Here is a 16,312-nt window from a genome sequence, read left to right as displayed (position 1 = left end):
ACTCCACCTTATCACTGCAAAAATTATTGCGAGGTCTGATAATTGGGTCGTTATCTATTCCAGCTAATTGGAGTTGGCCTTTCCTACAATTTCAAAAATACTTTATTGGATGAAAGCTCTTTGGAAAGTCATTTGGTTTTGAAAGATTCTTTCCAAGCACAAGTCTCTCTCCTCTTCATTCTTGCTACTGATGATTATGAATATCAATATGAAGGCAGTTTTTCACCTTGGCAATGAGCCTGATCAGACAAGCACAGATTTATGTTTCTCCGCAGCATCTCAGTTGCTTTGGTTCATTTCCAAAGTGCTCTGACTTCTTCTCCTGCCACAGAATGCTGTGTAGGTCAATTCACTGGATGTTTTCAAGAGAGAGTTAAACCCCTGGCCCACTGTACGAGTTCATTCCAAGAGCTCTCCCGAGTTTGCCCTGATTCGAACTCGGAGATTTACGGTAATGGCCACTCGTCGGTACTCGGGGCTCTCGTGGACATTTTTCAACATGTTGAAAAATCTTCACGAGTATTCCCGTGCTTACCTGCCGTTAGCGAGTCTTCCCGAGTACCTGCCGTTAGCGTTACGAGCCGCTAAGAGACATCCCCGAGCTCCGACGTACCCGCTACGTTCATTCTCCGTGCTTACCACGAGTTTGATTTTTTTTAAAAATCAGGAGAGCTCTTGGAATGAACTCGTACCGTGGGACAGGGCTTTTAGATAAAGCTCTTTGGGCTAACGAAATCAACAGATATGGTGAAACAGATATGGTACTGATTTTGGATGATCAGCTATGATCATATTGAATGGCAGTGCTGGCTCGAAGGGCCGAATGGCCTACTCCTGCACCTATTTTCTATGTTTCTACATGTATCAGGCTTTGTCCATTAATAGTGGAGTGGACGTAGAATGGAAAATAAACCAATGACAAAATGAACAAGCAACATGGAAAAAAAAAGTGAAGTGTTGCAGATTCACAGATATTAAATTATATATTTTAAAAAACAAACAAGATTCCAGCTGTGTGCCGGAAGGAACTGCAGATGCTGGTTTGCACTGAAGATAGATACAAAATGCTGGAGTAACACAGAGGGTCAGGCAGCATCAACAATCTCTACACCCAATACCCTGACTGATGAAGGCTAATGTGCTGAAAGGCTTCTTGTCCACCCTGTCTACCTGTGACCACACTTTTCTATGGACTATGTACCTGCACTCCTAGATCTGGTCGCCGACAATCGCCAGGGCTTTGCCGTTCACTCTGAAGGTCCAGCAATGGGTTGGCTTTGCACAATGCAGTACTTCGCACTTATTTCCACGAAACTCCATGAACCAGTTCTCAGCCCGTTTGCCCAACTGATCACGACCCCTGCTGTGCATCTTGATAACTATCTACAATAACTTTTAGTTTAGTTTCCTCTCCCATTTTTTGGTGTGATTCATCGCCAGAATCATTCTGAAGAATTGGAACCTATTCTAATTACACTGCTTCTTGGCTCCCAGAATACTCTTTTAATTACTGCTTTAATCGGGTACATTGATTTTGTTGAGGAGGACATCTATTCAAGTTGAGAAAGACTGGGTAATGCAACTCTGAGTCTCTTACCATCTGCTCCACAAGATGGATGCACTTTACAAAAGGCTGCGTCAACTCTTGGAATCATAGACTCCTACAGTACGGAAACATGTCTGTCCACGCTTGCCGAACTTGTCCATGCCGAACCAGGGGCCACAGTTTAAGAATAAGGAGTAAGCCATTTAGAACGGAGACGAGGAAACACTTTTTCTCACAGAGTGTGGTGAGTCTGTGGAATTCTCTGCCTCAGAGGGCGGTGGACGCAGGTTCTCTGGATGCTTTCAAGAGAGAGCTAGATAGGGCTCTTAAATTAGTGGAATCAGGGGATATGGGGAGAAGGCAGGAACGGGGTACTGATTGTGGATGATCAGGCATGATCACATTGAATGGCGGAGCTGGCTCGAAGGGTCGAATGGCCTACTCCTGCACCTATTGTCCATTGTCTATTGTCTATTGAACCACATGCCTCATAAGTTCATAAACGTCACCTGAACATGTCCAGAAAGCACCAACGATGAGTTCTTACGTTTCAGTCGTAGAATCGTAGGGTCATAAATCATGGAAACAGGCCTTCCCTCCCCCCCCCCTCCCCAACTTGTCTACAAGTTATAGGAGTAGAATTGTCATTCACAAGTTATAGGAGTAGAATTAGGCCATTCGGCCCATCGAGTCCACTCCGCCATTCAATCAAGTCTTTATAACAGCAACATTCCCCCTGAGTTGCTGCTGGAATTCAAATTCACCTCGACTCTCCCACCAGTGGAAACATCCTTTCCACATCCAGCGGCGATCAGACTACGACTCTTTGGGCGACTGAGGAGACGACTCACGACCATACAGGCGACATGTCGCGGGGTGAAGCCTGTACGGTCGTGAGTAGTCGACCAAAGTGTCGTACCTTGTTCTGGTCGCCGCTGGATTTTCAAAAAATTTCGGCGACCTGCAACGACCTATGACAGGAAATAGGCAACGTTTCGGGCCGAAACCCTTTGGGCGCAGCAGCATCTATGGAGCGAAGGAAATAGGCAACGTTGCCTATTTCCTTCGCTCCATAGATGCTGCTGCGCCCGCTGGGTTTCTCCAGCATGTTTGTGCACCTTCTAACCTTGTGTGTGGACTCGGCAAGAAGATTTGAAAAGCGAAAGGACTGTATGAGATTATATTTACCACAAACACAAGCTGTTCCTTTATATTCAGTGCCAGTAAAGAACGCTCACACATCTTAAATGGCTGGAGGGGTCTTGCATTAACAACTGACTCCATTATCGCAACCTGAAATGACTCACAGTGAGGGGATCAATACTGAATCAGGTTCATTCCTCACCGACCTCTATTACTTTTCATTCTTTTCTCCCAGGATTGAGGCTAATCTATCGGCAAAATAAATCAAACCACTTCACAAAGTGCGAGGAAGTCGGGAGGGTGGGGGGTGGGTGGGGGGGTTGGATTGCCTTGGGATGCTGAATGGCTCGGAGATGCACGAAAATGCTGGAGAAACTCAGCGGGTGCGGCAGCATCTACGGAGCGAAGGAAATAGGCAAAGTTTCGGGCCGAAACCCTTCTTCAGACTGATGGGGGGGGATTTCTGTTCGGAGATTTGGTTAACGTCACTTGAACATGTCCAGAAAGCATCAGCGATGAGTTCTGACGTTTCAGAGTCGTGGGATCGTAGCATAGACAATAGGTGCAGGAGGAGGCCATTCGGCCCTTCGAGCCAGCACCGCCAATAAATCAGTAGCCATAAATCATGACATAAATCATGGAAACAGGCCCATCCACCCCCCTCCCCCCCCAAATTGTTTACACTGTTCACAAGATATAGTAGTAGAATTAGGCCATTCGGCCCATCAAGTCCACTCCGCCATTCAATCATGGCTGATCTCTGCCTCCTAATCCCATTTTCCGGCTAATTCTGAAACTATGATCTCTGGTTCTCGACTGTCCCACCAGTGAAAACATCCTTTCCACATCTACTCTGTCAACCTTCTAAACTCCAGCGAGTACAGGCCCAGTGCTGACAAACGCTCATCATATGCTAACCCACTCATTCATGGAATCATTCTTGTAAACCTCCTCTGGACCCTCTCCAAAGCCGGCACATCCTTCCTCAGATATGCGTTCCAAATTATTATTATTATTGTTATTAATATTATTATTATTATTATTATGGAATGTTGGCCTTCATAACAAGAGGAGTTGAGTCTAGGAGCAACGAGGTCCTTCTGCAGTTGTATAGAGCCCTAGTGAGACCACACCTGGAGTATTGTGTGCAGTTTTGGTCCCCTAATTTGAGGAAGGACATTCTTGCTATTGAGGGAGTGCAGCGTAGGTTTACAAGGTTAATTCCCGGGATGGCGGGACTGTCATATGCTGAGAGACTGGAGCGGCTGGGCTTGTACACTCTGGAATTTAGAAGGATGAGAGGGAATCTTATTGAAGCATATAAGATTATTAAGGGTTTGGACACGCTAGAGGCAGGAAACATGTTGGGGGAGTCCAGAACCAGGGGCCACCGTTTTAAGAACATTTAGAACGGAGACGAGGAAACATTTTTTCACACAGAGAGTGGTGAGTCTGTGGAATTCTCTGCCTCAGAGGGCGGTGGAGGCCGGTTCTCTGGATGCTTTCAAGATCTCTTAAAGATAACGGAGTCAAGGGATATGGGGAGAAGGCAGGAACGGGGTACTGATTGTGGATGATCAGCCATGATCACATTGAATGGCGGTGCTGGCTCGAAGGGCACCTATTGTCTATTATTATTATTATTATTATTATTATTATTATTATTATTATTATTATTATTATTATTATTATTATTATTATTATTATTATTAGTATTTTAATTGATCATCCTGTCTCAAGCAGGGAAATGGAGGACTCGGATCCCTTGCACCTTTCACTCCAGCGATTGTAAAATTGCATTGATTGTATAAGAATGAAGAGGAAGTCTTTATAACAGCGACATTTCCCCTGAGTTGCTGCTGGAATTCAAAGAATAATTGAGCCATAAAGCATAGTGGGAGGTTATTCTGATCCTCAAATCTACACCGGCCAGAGGAGAACTATTAAAGCTAATCTCACTTCCCAGCCGTAGACCTGCAGGCTGTGCTTCCTCTATCAGTGCTTATCCAGCTAGTTTTCAAATGCTGTCCCCATCGTTTTACACGCGGAAATAAATGCCTTCAATCTTCCATCTCTTCCTGATCTTCTTTCCTTCTCTGACACTCTTTTTTGAGGGTGGGGGAGTTTGGGTGGGGGGGGGGGGGGGGGGGCAGGGGGGGATAGGGGGGGGGGGGGGTCTCAATGCAAACCGACCGAATAATGAAAGGCCTGGATAAAGTGGATGTGGACACAGGATGGAATGGAAGAGTCTGGGACCTAAAGACACATCCTCAGAATAAAAGGACGTACCTTTAGAAAGGAGATGAGGAGGCATTTATTTATTCAGATGGTGGTGAATCCGTGGGATTCATTGCCACGAACGACATTTCCTCACCCCCTCACATGCTTCTTATAACACAGTTTAATGTTTAATGTTTTATGTGTAATTCCTAACTTACACTATATGTCAATAGACAATAGACAATAGGCGCAGGAATGGGCCATTCGGCCCTTCGAGCCAGCACCGCCATTCAATGTGATCATGGCTGATCATCCACAATCAGTACCCCGTTCCTGCCTTCTCCCCATATCCCCATGACTCCTCTATTTTTAAGAGCCCTATCTAGCTCTCTCTTGAAAGCATCCAGAGAACCTGCCTCCACCGCCCTCGGAGGCAGAGAATTCCACAAACTCACCACTCTCTGTGAGAAAAAGTGTTTCCTCGTCTCCGTTCTAAATGGCTTACCCCTTATTCTTAAACTGTGGCCCCTGGTTCTGGACTCGCCCAACATCGGGAACATGTTTCCTGCCTCTCGCGTGTCCAAACTCTTAATAATTTTATATGTTTCAATGAGATATCCTCTCGTCCTTCTAAACTCCAGAGTGTACAAGCCCAGCCGCTCCATTCTCTCAGCATATGACAGTCCCGCCATCCCGGGAATTAACCTTGTAAACCTACGCTGCACTCCCTCAATAGCAAGAATGTCCTTCCTCAAATTAGGGGACCAAAACTGCACACAATACTCCAGGTGTGGTCTCACTAGGGCTCTGTACAACTGCAGAAGGACCTCTTTGCTCCTGTACACGTCTCCTCTTGTTATGAAGGCCAAACCTACGCTGCATTCCCTCAATAGCAATGGCAATGTCATGTTGTCACTTGCGGGCGGAGCACCAAGGCAAATTACTTGTATGTGAATACTTGGCCAATAAACTTATTCATTCATTCATTCATTCAGCAGTACCTCAGATGTACATGTCTTAAATCAGAGTCTCTGTACTCAAACGATAAAGTGCTGGAGGAACTCATCGTGTCAGGCAGCATCTGTGGAGGGAATGGACAGATGATGTTTCTGGTTGGGACCCTTCTTAAGACGGATTGAAGTTTGGGGGGGGTTGCCAAAGTTTGAAAAGAGAGGTGGGGGTGGGACAAAGCCCGGCAAGTGATATCAGCATGTAGAAAGGAAAATGCAGATGCTGGTTTAGACCGAAGATAGACGCAAAGTGCAGGAGTAACTCAGAGGTGCAGGCAGCGTCTCTGGAGAAAAGGGTTGACGGACCCGCTGAGTTACTCCAGAACTTTGTGACCATCGATGTGATATCATCAAATCCATGTTGATGTTTACCATGAGAAACAGGAGAGCTGGCGTTCAACTCTCTAGAACTTAATTGTAAATATTTCGCCTGTCGTTGACATTCCTCTTTCCTGTCGATTTGTGATTCTTGGATCTGGTGGAGTCGTTGCACTGTCTGGGGCTTCCGTTCAGTTTAGTTTATTGTCACGTGTACTGAGGTACAGTGAAAAGCTTTTGTCGCGTGCTATTCAGTCAGTGGGGAGACAATCCAATGATTACAATTGATCCGTTCACGGTTGTTGCCTTGCCTAATTACATGTAAATCACATCAAATCACCCACCTTTCCTTGCGCAGAAAATATCGCCAAGTTTTTTTCAGATGCAAACTTCCCTTAACAAATCGCACCTTAACAAATCACACCTTAACAAATCCTTAAGTGATGACTAAATAAATGGCCCCTTTGGACTTTGGCCAATAATTCGTTCAATGCTGATGTCACCCTGGCCGGTTCTGCTCCCCTTTGAACAATGACACCGAACTAACAGCGCATTTATTTCACGAGGGCTTGTACACAAAAACGGGGATGTAATGCCGAGGCTCTATAAGGCGCTGGTCAGACCGCATTTGGAATATTGTGAGTCATTTTGGTCACCGTATCTGAGGAAGGATGTGCTGGCTCTGGAGAGGGTCCAGAGGAGGTTTACACGAATGATCCCAGGAATGAGTAGGTTGACCTACGATGAGTTTCTGTCAGCACTGGGCCTGTACTCGCTGGAGTTTAGAAGAATGAGGGGGGGACCTCATTGAAACGTACAGAATAGTGAAAGGCTTGGATGGAGTGGATGTGGAGAGGATGTTTCCACTAGTGGGAGAGTCTAGGACTAGAGGTCACAGCCTCAGAATTAAAGGCCGTTCTTTTTGGAAGGAGATGAGGAGGAATTTCTCTAGTCAGAGGGTGATGAATCTGTAGGATTCTTTTGCAACAGAAGGCCAAGTCAGTAGGTATATTTAAGGCAAAAGTAGATAAATTCTGGATTAGTACGGGTGTTAGGGGTTATGGGACGACAGATGGCACAATGGGCTAAGTGTTCGGCTGGCGACCGGAAGGTAGCCGGTTCGAATCCCGCTTGGAGTGCATACTGTCGTTGTGTCCTTGGGCAAGACACTTCACCCACCTTTGCCTGTGTGTGAATGTGTGTGAGTGATTGGTGGTGGTCGGAGGGGCCGTAGGCGCAGAATGGCAGCCACGCTTCCGTCAGTCTGCCCCAGGGCAGCTGTGGCTACAGAAGTAGCTTACCACCACCGAGTGTGACTGAGGAGTGAATGAATAATGCGATGTAAAGCGCCTTGAGTATTAGAAAGGCGCTATATAAATCCCATCTATTATGGGGAGAAGGCAGGAAAATGGGGTTAGGTGGGAGAGATAGATCGAATGGCGGAGTAGACTTGATGGGCCGAATGGCCTCATCTACTATCACTTATGATCTTATGATCTTATGAACAGTGTGTAACTTCCCTAACAGCAGCCCATGTACAGAGGACTGGAACACGGAGATAGAGTGTAACAAAGTCATGAGATGTTCTTGTAGACACAGAAAACCTTGCTCCTGATCAATTAGATTTTCTGATGTAGGCACGAGGAACGTGATGTACGGTGCGGTGGTGCAGTGAGGAGAGCCGTTACCTCACCGCACCGGAGACCCCGGCATCAATCCCGACCTCGGGCGCTGTCTATGCGTGGAGTTTGCACGTTCTCCCTGTGACCGCGTGGGTTTTCTCCGGGTGCTCCGGTTTCCTCCCACATCCCAAAGACGTGCGGGTTAATCGTCCCTCTGTAAATTGGCCCCTAGTGGATGAGAAAGCGGGAATAACATCGAACTGGTGCGGATGGGTGATTGATGGTCGGCATGGACCCGGTGGGCCGAAGGGCCTGTTTCCATGCTGTCCCAGGGTGTAGCTGACACAAAGAGATGTTCTTTGCCTCTATCGTTATTCAATCAATCAATCAACCTTTATTGTCATCTTGCAAGCAACAGTTGTACAGTGCAAAATGAGAAGACGTTTCCCAGGGAATAGCGGAGCATCGCACATGAAATTTAAAACGTTTCACACATAATAACACTAAAAACAATCCAGTCCCTGATGGAACAGTATAAATAAACAGTTAAAAGCAGGTAAAACACAACGTTAAAATACAATAAACCAATCATAAAAATGTCCGGGGCAGCTGATTTGAGTGGCCAGTGCCAGTTATTAAAGTGTCCGTGCCAGCCGCAGAATCAGGTGACTGTGAGTACAGAGTGACTGTTTAGCAGCCTCACAGCCTGTGGCAGGAAGCTGTTTAGCAGTCTTGTAGTCCGGGCTTTGATGCTTCGATATCTCTTGCCTGATGGCAGGAGATCCAGGTGTATGTGGAGGGGGTGCAGTTTGTCCTTAGCTATTCTCAGAGCTTTTTTCAGACAGCGACTCTGGAACAGTTCTTGTACCGAGGGTAGGGAGACGCCAATGATCCTCTCTGCTCCCCTCACTACCCTCTGCAGAGCCTTCCTCTGTAGGACAAGGTTGAGCGGACAGGAGAGATTCATGTGTTTGAGGATGAGGATCCGTTGAGAATGGAATATTGCAAAGGCTCTAATTAAATGTGTTTCAGAGTTCATTTTGAATTATTAAACACTGCTGGTCCTTAGTCTTCAGTGGCCTGATCATACCTTGTCAAGAAGAGTAAAGATACTTTCTTTAGCTGCGAGGATTTTACTCTAAGTCAATGGCTTACTTTTAAGATTTCTCTGATCAATTCGCCTGTTCTGAAAATTGCAACTGTTCCACCAACACTTGATGTTAATATCTTCTCTAGGTGTGTATTTTGTGTTTCTTTGTGTGTCTTGTGCGGGGGGTGGTGTGGGGGGGTAAGGGGGAAACCGCTTCGGTCGCCTCCTCCATGGAGAGGCGACTTTTTCCAGGTCGCCTCCCCCGTGGCCTAACATCAAGGATCGACGCGGCCTTTCCCGGAGACGCGCCCGGGGCTTCAGCGGCGGGCGCGGCGTGGACTCTCGGCGTGGAGCGGGCGACCCTCGCTGGGGCTCGCTGGAGGGGAGCGCTCCGTTTCGCTGGCCCGGGGCAGCCGGCAGCCTGAAGTCACAGCCTGAAGTCGCGGTCTGCACAGCTCCAGCTGGTGCGGCGTCTACAGCCCGGGATCCCTCGTGGGGGACCCGGGGGAAGAAGAAGCCATCACTGCTGGCCCGCGGCCGACTTCTACCGCGGGGCCGGCATGGACTTACCATCACCCCGGGAGGGGAGCTTCGACCGCCGGCCCTGCAGTCTACGGTGCTTCTGGCTGCGGCGGGGACTTTAAATCTCGACCGCCGGCCTGCGGCCTGCGGCCTACAACAATCTAAAGCCGCGGTCTCCGGTGAGGAAGAGCCGATCCTGAACTGACTGGACTCTGGTCCTGTACACGGGGGGGAAATGGAGGAGGACTGGCCAAATTTTTGTGCCTTCCACCACAGTGATGAATGCTGTGGTGGATGTTTGTGTTACAGTTTTATTGTGTGTTCTTTATTATTGTATCGCTGCTGACAACCCAAATTTCCACCAACCTGGTTGTGTGGCAATAAATTATATCTATCTAATTATATGTATCTATATATCCTCGGCACGGTGGCGCAGAGGTACAGCTGCTGCCTTACAGCGCCAGAGACAGCGGCGATCTCACGTTACAGGTTTTACGATGCCTCGGAGCTGTTCAGTGTGCTTTTAGAAGACTGAATTCTAAGCAATAGCTGATAGCTTGAGTTACACCGCTGTTAGTTTGTGTCTGGTGTTATGGACAGGGTCGGTGTGGACCATGTTGTATTTGTGGGCACAGAATTTTAAGTAAGAATTTACATTTGACACGTTGGGCACTTTGAGGGTGGAACGGTGGCCCAGCGGTAGAGTTGCTGCCTCACAGCGCCAGAGACCTGGGTTCGATCCCGACTATGGGTGCTGTCTGTACGGAGTTTGCACGTTCTCAACGTGGGTTTTCTCCGAGATCTCCTCCTAAAGTTCACCACCAGCCTCTTATCCTCCATCTAAAGTCCATGACTAACTTCTTAACATCCTCCATCTACACTAGTCCCAACCAGTCTGCGTTTGGCCCATATCCCTCTAAACATATTCCTCGCACACTCCAAGGACGTACAGGTTTGTAAAATTGTAAATTGTCCCTAGTGCATGTAGGATAGTGTTAGTGTGCAGGGGTTGCTAGTGGATGAGGACTCGGTGGGCCGAAGGGCCTGTTTCTGTGCTGTTTCTCTAAACTAAACTAAACTAAATTAAACTTTTGGAGGTGCGTTTACAATAAATTGTTAAAAAAACATGGAACGAGCTGCCGGAGGAGGTGGTCGAGGAAACATTTAAGAAGCATTTAGACAGGGTGGGACAAATCTATGATAGGATAGGATAGGTTTAGAGGGATGTGAAATTTTTAGTCAACTTGCATTGACCCCAAAGTGCTTCACATAATTACATTCACACACACAGGCAAAGGTGGGTGAAGTGTCTTGCCCAAGGACACAACGACAGTATGCACTCCAAGCGGGATTCGAACCAGCTACCTTCCGGTTGCCAGCCGAACACTTAGCCCACTGTGCCATCTGTCGTCCACCATGTGATTATATGTGGGCCAAACGCAGGCAGATGGGACTAGTGTAGATGGAGGATGTTAAGAAGTTAGTGGTGGACTTTAGCTGGAGGATAAGGGGCTGGTGGTGGACTTTAGGAGGAGAGGAACACCCCTGTCCCCTGTCCCCTGTCCCCATCAATGGTGTGGATGTGTAGTTTACCAGGGAGTACAAATACCTTGGAGTGTACCTGGACAGTAAACTGGACTGGTCCAGGAACGCTGAGGCCCGGTACAAGAAGGGACACAGCCGCCTGTACTTTCTGAGCATCCTGGACAATACAGCTCACCCCCTCCGTGACACACTGGTCAACCTGAGGAGCATCTTCAGCAACAGACTGGTCCCACCAAGATGCAGCACAGAACGCCACAGGAGATCCTTCTTCCATGTGGCTATCAAACTGTACAACTCCTCCCCCTTCTGTCGTGGGGTAGACTGACTCCCTTCCCCCACCCCCCCCCCCCTCCCCAATCTTTGCACATCCCCAATCCTTTCCACTCGCCACTTTAATTTCATCTTTCATGTATTCTATGACTGTTGGCAGATCAATTTTGCTGGGATAAAGTTCTGTCGTATCGTATTGCATGGTATGTTGGTCGGCTTGGGCAAGTTGGGCCGAAGGGCCTGTTTCCACGCTGTACGACTCTATCACTCCAACTTGTTGATAAGGGCGCACTTGGAGTATTATGTTCAGATTTGGTCACCCAAAATATGTTATAAGAAATGTAACATTAAGCTGGAAAGAGTGCGGAGAAAGCATGGCAGGTAATAGATGGAACGTGTGGGAAGGAACTGCAGATGCTGGTTTATAGAGAAGATAGACACAAAATGCTGGAGTAACTCAGCGGGTCAGGCAGCATCTCTGGAGAGAAGGAATGGGTGACGTTTCGGGTCGGGACCCTTCTTCTATCTTCCTCCAGAGATGCTGCCTGACCCGTTGAGTTATTTTGTAAGCCATCGTCGGCAGTTCCTTGTTTCGACATGAAACTTTGTTTATTACTCTAGCTTGATTATATTTCAGTCTATGTTTATGTGATCTTAGTTTCAATGCTGATTTTGTGGTGCGGTGGCAGAGGGGATTAGACTGAAAGCAATAACGTGTAACTTTCTAGCTTTCTTTGAAAGTTTTGCGAGGTTTGATTAATTGTCAGCTTCCAGGATTTGCATCTTCATGGTCCACGCGGTGAAGGTTTCACTGATAGTTTTGTTTCCCTGATGTATTTGCTCATACATTTCACAATAACTTTATCCGTGACTATCTTAGGTCAATGCACTCGATCTTTTGTTGAAGTCATCTATATAGTAGAGGGGGAGGGGGAGAGGGAGAGGGAGGGGGAATCTCTTAGTGTGCTGGAGATGCAATGGTTGTCCGCATCGTATCTCCGGTTGCTCTGCGGCCTAACATCGCTGAGCTGGCGGCCTTGCTCGGGACTGACTTTGAGTCCCACCGCGGGGTGTGGACTTACCGTCGGAGCCTGCGATCCCTTGCCTGGGATCGACGCCCCAACTGCGGACCTGCGGATTTCACCATCGAGGATCTCGCAGTCTCATTGTCGAGGGTAAGCTCCAAATTCGCAGGAAATGCCTACAGGCGACTAGGCTGTCGCCACATGGTCGCCGGGTGTCGCCTGTACGGTCGTGAGTCGTCTCCTCAGTCGCCCAAAGAATCGTAGCGTTTTTCTGGTCGCCGCTGGATTTTGAAATGTCGAAACGTTTTGGCGACAGTCGGCTTGGCGCCAGTGAGCGTAGCTTGACTTCTCCTGACGTAGGCGCTGTCGTAGGTTGTCGCCAGGATGACGTAGGTTGTCGCCAGGTGTTGACTTCGGTGAATTCCATTGGCGACTACCTACGTCAACCTACGTCAACCGGCAACAGGTACATAGAAATTAGGTGCCGGAGTAGGCCATTCGGCCCTTCGAGCCTGCACCGCCATTCAATATGATCATGGCTGATCATCCAACTCAGTATCCCGTACCTGCCTTCTCTCCATACCCTCTGATCCCCTTAGCCACAAGGGCCACATCTAACTCCCTCTTAAATATAGCCAATGAACTGGCCTCGACTACCCTCTGTGGCAGGGAGTTCCAGAGATTCACCACTCTCTGTGTGAAAAAAGTTCTTCTCATCTCGGTTTTAAAGGATTTCCTCCTTATCCTTAAGCTGTGACCCCTTGTCCTGGACTTCCCCAACATCGGGAGCAATCTTCCTGCATCTAGCCTGTCCAACCCCTTAAGAATTTTGTAAGTTTCTATAAGATCCCCTCTCAATCTCCTAAATTCTAGAGAGTATAAACCAAGTCTATCCAGTCTTTCTTCATAAGACAGTCCTGACATCCCAGGAATCAGTCTGGTGAACCTTCTCTGCACTCCCTCTATGGCAATAATGTCCTTCCTCAGATTTGGAGACCAAAACTGTACGCAATACTCCAGGTGTGGTCTCACCAAGACCCTGTACAACTGCAGTAGAACCTCCCTGCTCCTATACTCAAATCCTTTTGCTATGAAAGCTAACATACCATTCCGGCATAACCTAACATACCGGCGACTGAATTGTCTTACCTTGTTGTAGCTTGTCGCAGGTGGATGTAAGTTGTCGTAGGTGTGGTCGTAGGTGGACGTCCTAATGGGTCGCCGGTTGTCGGTAGCTTGCCATAGCTTGACGTCGACTAGGTGGTAGGTTGTTGTAGACATTGTCGTCGACAATGTCGTAGGGGGGGAGGGGGGCTTTTCGGCGACCTGCTACGACTATGACAGTGGTTCTAAGTGGTTCAGGCCCATTAATGAGTGAGAAAGAGAGAATGGGAAACAATGAGTGAGCAGTTTACCTGAAGCTGATGCATTCAGTTGAGTAATGCAATCATACATCCCAGAAACAGGCCCTTCGGCCCAACATATCCATGTTGTCCAGGATGCCCCATCCAAGCCAGTCAGCTCCAGTCGCCTGTCTTTGGCCCACATCCCTCTAAACCCTTGTAGACGCAAGGAACTGCAGATGCTGGTTTAAATAAAAAAAGGACACAAAGTGCTGGAGTAGCTCAGCAGGTCAGGCAGCATCCCTGAAGAACGTGGATAGGAGACTGAAGGTGGGTCCTAACCCGAAACGCCACAGATCCATGTTCTCCAGAGATATTGCCAGACCCGTTATTTGTGCCCTTTTATTCACTTTCCAATCCATAAATATGTCCAAAAGTCTTTAAATGTTATTATTGCATCTGCTTCAACTACTTCCTCTTACAGCTCATTTCATACACCCACTGTGTGAAAACACTCCCTCATATTCCTATTAAATCTTTCTCCTCTCACCTTAAAGCTCTGCCCTCTACTTCTTATACCCCCACCCTGGGGAAAAAACATTGTCCACCCACACCCTCCACAGAAGCTGCCTGACCAGCTGAGTTCCTCCAGCAGCTTGTTCCTTGATGGATCCAGTCCTTGTTCCACAAAGTTCTTTGGTCTCGCAGTGAATCGAAATGGGCGGAAACTTGATTTTACCGTTTGGTCAATGAATCACTTATCTCAGAATTAAAGCACCTTCTTTTAGGAAGGAGATGAGGAGAAATGTATTTAGTCACAGTGAGGTGAATCTGTGGAATTCTTTACCACAGAAGGCTGTGGAGGCCAAGTCAAAGGATATTTTTAAGGCAGAGATAGATAGATTCTTGATTTGTACGGGTGTCAGGGGTTATGGGGAGAAGGCAGGAGAATGGGGTAGAGAGATAGATCAGCCATGATTGAATGGCGGAGTGGACGATGGGCCGAATGGTCTAATTCTACTCCTATTCCTTAAGGACCTTATGATATCTTACAAAAAATACACAGGAGGTTGTAATGTTGTTAATGTTGTCCTACTTTGAAACCAAAATCTGATCTACCGATTCAAGTGAATGTGTAAAGGGCCTGTCTCACTTGGAGATTTTTTTTCGGCGACTGCTGGCATCATATCAATGTCGCCAGAAGATTTTGAACATTTCAAAAACCAGCGGTGACCAAAAAAATGTTGCGACGCTTGAAAAACCACCGCGCGTCAATTCGTCACCACGCCGCGTCACGCCGCAAATTTTTGCGGTGACATAGAAACATAGAAACATAGAAAATAGGTGCAGGAGGAGGCCATTCGGCCCTTCGAGCCAGCACTGCCATTCATTGTGATCATGGCTGATCGTCCCCAATCAATAACCCGTGCCTGCCTTTTCCCCATATCCCTTGACACCAGTAGCCCCTAGAGCTCTATCTAACTCTCTCTTAATTCCATCCAGTGACTTGGCCTCCACTGCCCTCTGTGGCAGGGAATTCCACAAATTCATAACTCTCTGGGTGAAAACGTTTTTTCTCACCTCAGTCTTAAATGACCTCCCCTTTATTCGAAGACTGTGGCCCCTGGTTCTGGACTCGCCCAACATTGGGAACATTTTTCCTGCATCTAGCTTGTCCAGTCCTTTTATAATTTTATATGTTTCTATAAGAACCCCCCTCATCCTTCTAAACTCCAGTGAGTACAAGCCTTGGCTTTTCAATCTTTCCTCATATGATAGTCCCGCCATCCCAGGGATCAATCTCGTGAACCTACGCTGCACTGCCTCAATCACAAGGATGTCCTTCCTCAAATTAGGTCAGTCAATCAATCGCGTCAGTCAATGATGCCGGCAGTCGCCAAAAAAATCGGATAAGGGGCGGCAAGGTGGCGCAGCGGTAGAGTTGTCGCCTCACAGCGCCAGAGACCCGGGTTGGATCCTGACAACGGGTGCTGTCTGTACGGAGTTTGTACGTTCTCCCTGTGACCACGTGGGTTTTCTCCGGGTGCTCCGGTTTCCTCCCACATTCCAAAGACGTACAGATTTGCAGGCTAATAGACAATAGACAATAGGTGCAGGAGTAGACCTTCGAGCCAGCACCGCTATTCAATGTGATCATGGCTGATCATCCCCAATCAGTACCCCGTTCCTGCCTTCTCCCCATATCCCCTGACTCCGCTATCTTTAAGAGCCCTAACTAGCTCTCTTTTGAAAGCATCCAGAGAACCTGCCTCCACAGCCCTCTGAGGCAGAGAATTCCACAGACTCACAACTCTCTGTGAGAAAACGTGTTTCCTCATCTCCGTTCTAAATAGCTTACCCCTTATTCTTACCCCTTAGGTTAATTATCTTCAGCAAAAATTGTAAATTATTCCTAGCGTGTCGGATAGTGCTAGTACTGGGATCGCAGGTCGGTGTGGGCCTAATGGCCTGTATCCTCTGTTGTATCTCTACAGTCTAAAGTCAGACTAGAGACTTTGAACAGATGTCAACTTTGCCTGTTCTCCCTAATCTGGGGTCCAGTCCAACTCAGTTCCTCAGTTAGTTCATTTATTGTGATGTGTACCAAGAAACAGTGGAATGCTCAGGAATGAACAGCAGATGCTGGTTTAAACCGAA

The 16,312-nt window shown here is 47.6% G+C and overlaps 1 long non-coding RNA gene across 1 annotated transcript in view; it reads left to right on the top strand.

The window, feature by feature from the left end:
- Nucleotides 1-6,883, top strand: part of LOC116978737 — a 19,544-nt gene extending 12,661 nt beyond the window's left edge. The window contains exon 3 of the long non-coding RNA XR_004413531.1: nt 6,787-6,883. This is a non-coding gene — a long non-coding RNA (uncharacterized LOC116978737). The remainder of the gene's footprint in view (nt 1-6,786) is intronic.
- The last annotated feature ends 9,429 nt before the right edge of the window (nt 6,884-16,312 follow it).

The sequence above is a fragment of the Amblyraja radiata genome, chromosome 11 (assembly GCF_010909765.2).
Source record: "Amblyraja radiata isolate CabotCenter1 chromosome 11, sAmbRad1.1.pri, whole genome shotgun sequence".
NCBI classification, from domain to species: domain Eukaryota; kingdom Metazoa; phylum Chordata; class Chondrichthyes; order Rajiformes; family Rajidae; genus Amblyraja; species Amblyraja radiata.
The sequence above is the reverse complement of the archived record's forward strand: the minus strand, read 5'-3'. Positions and strand labels throughout refer to the sequence as shown.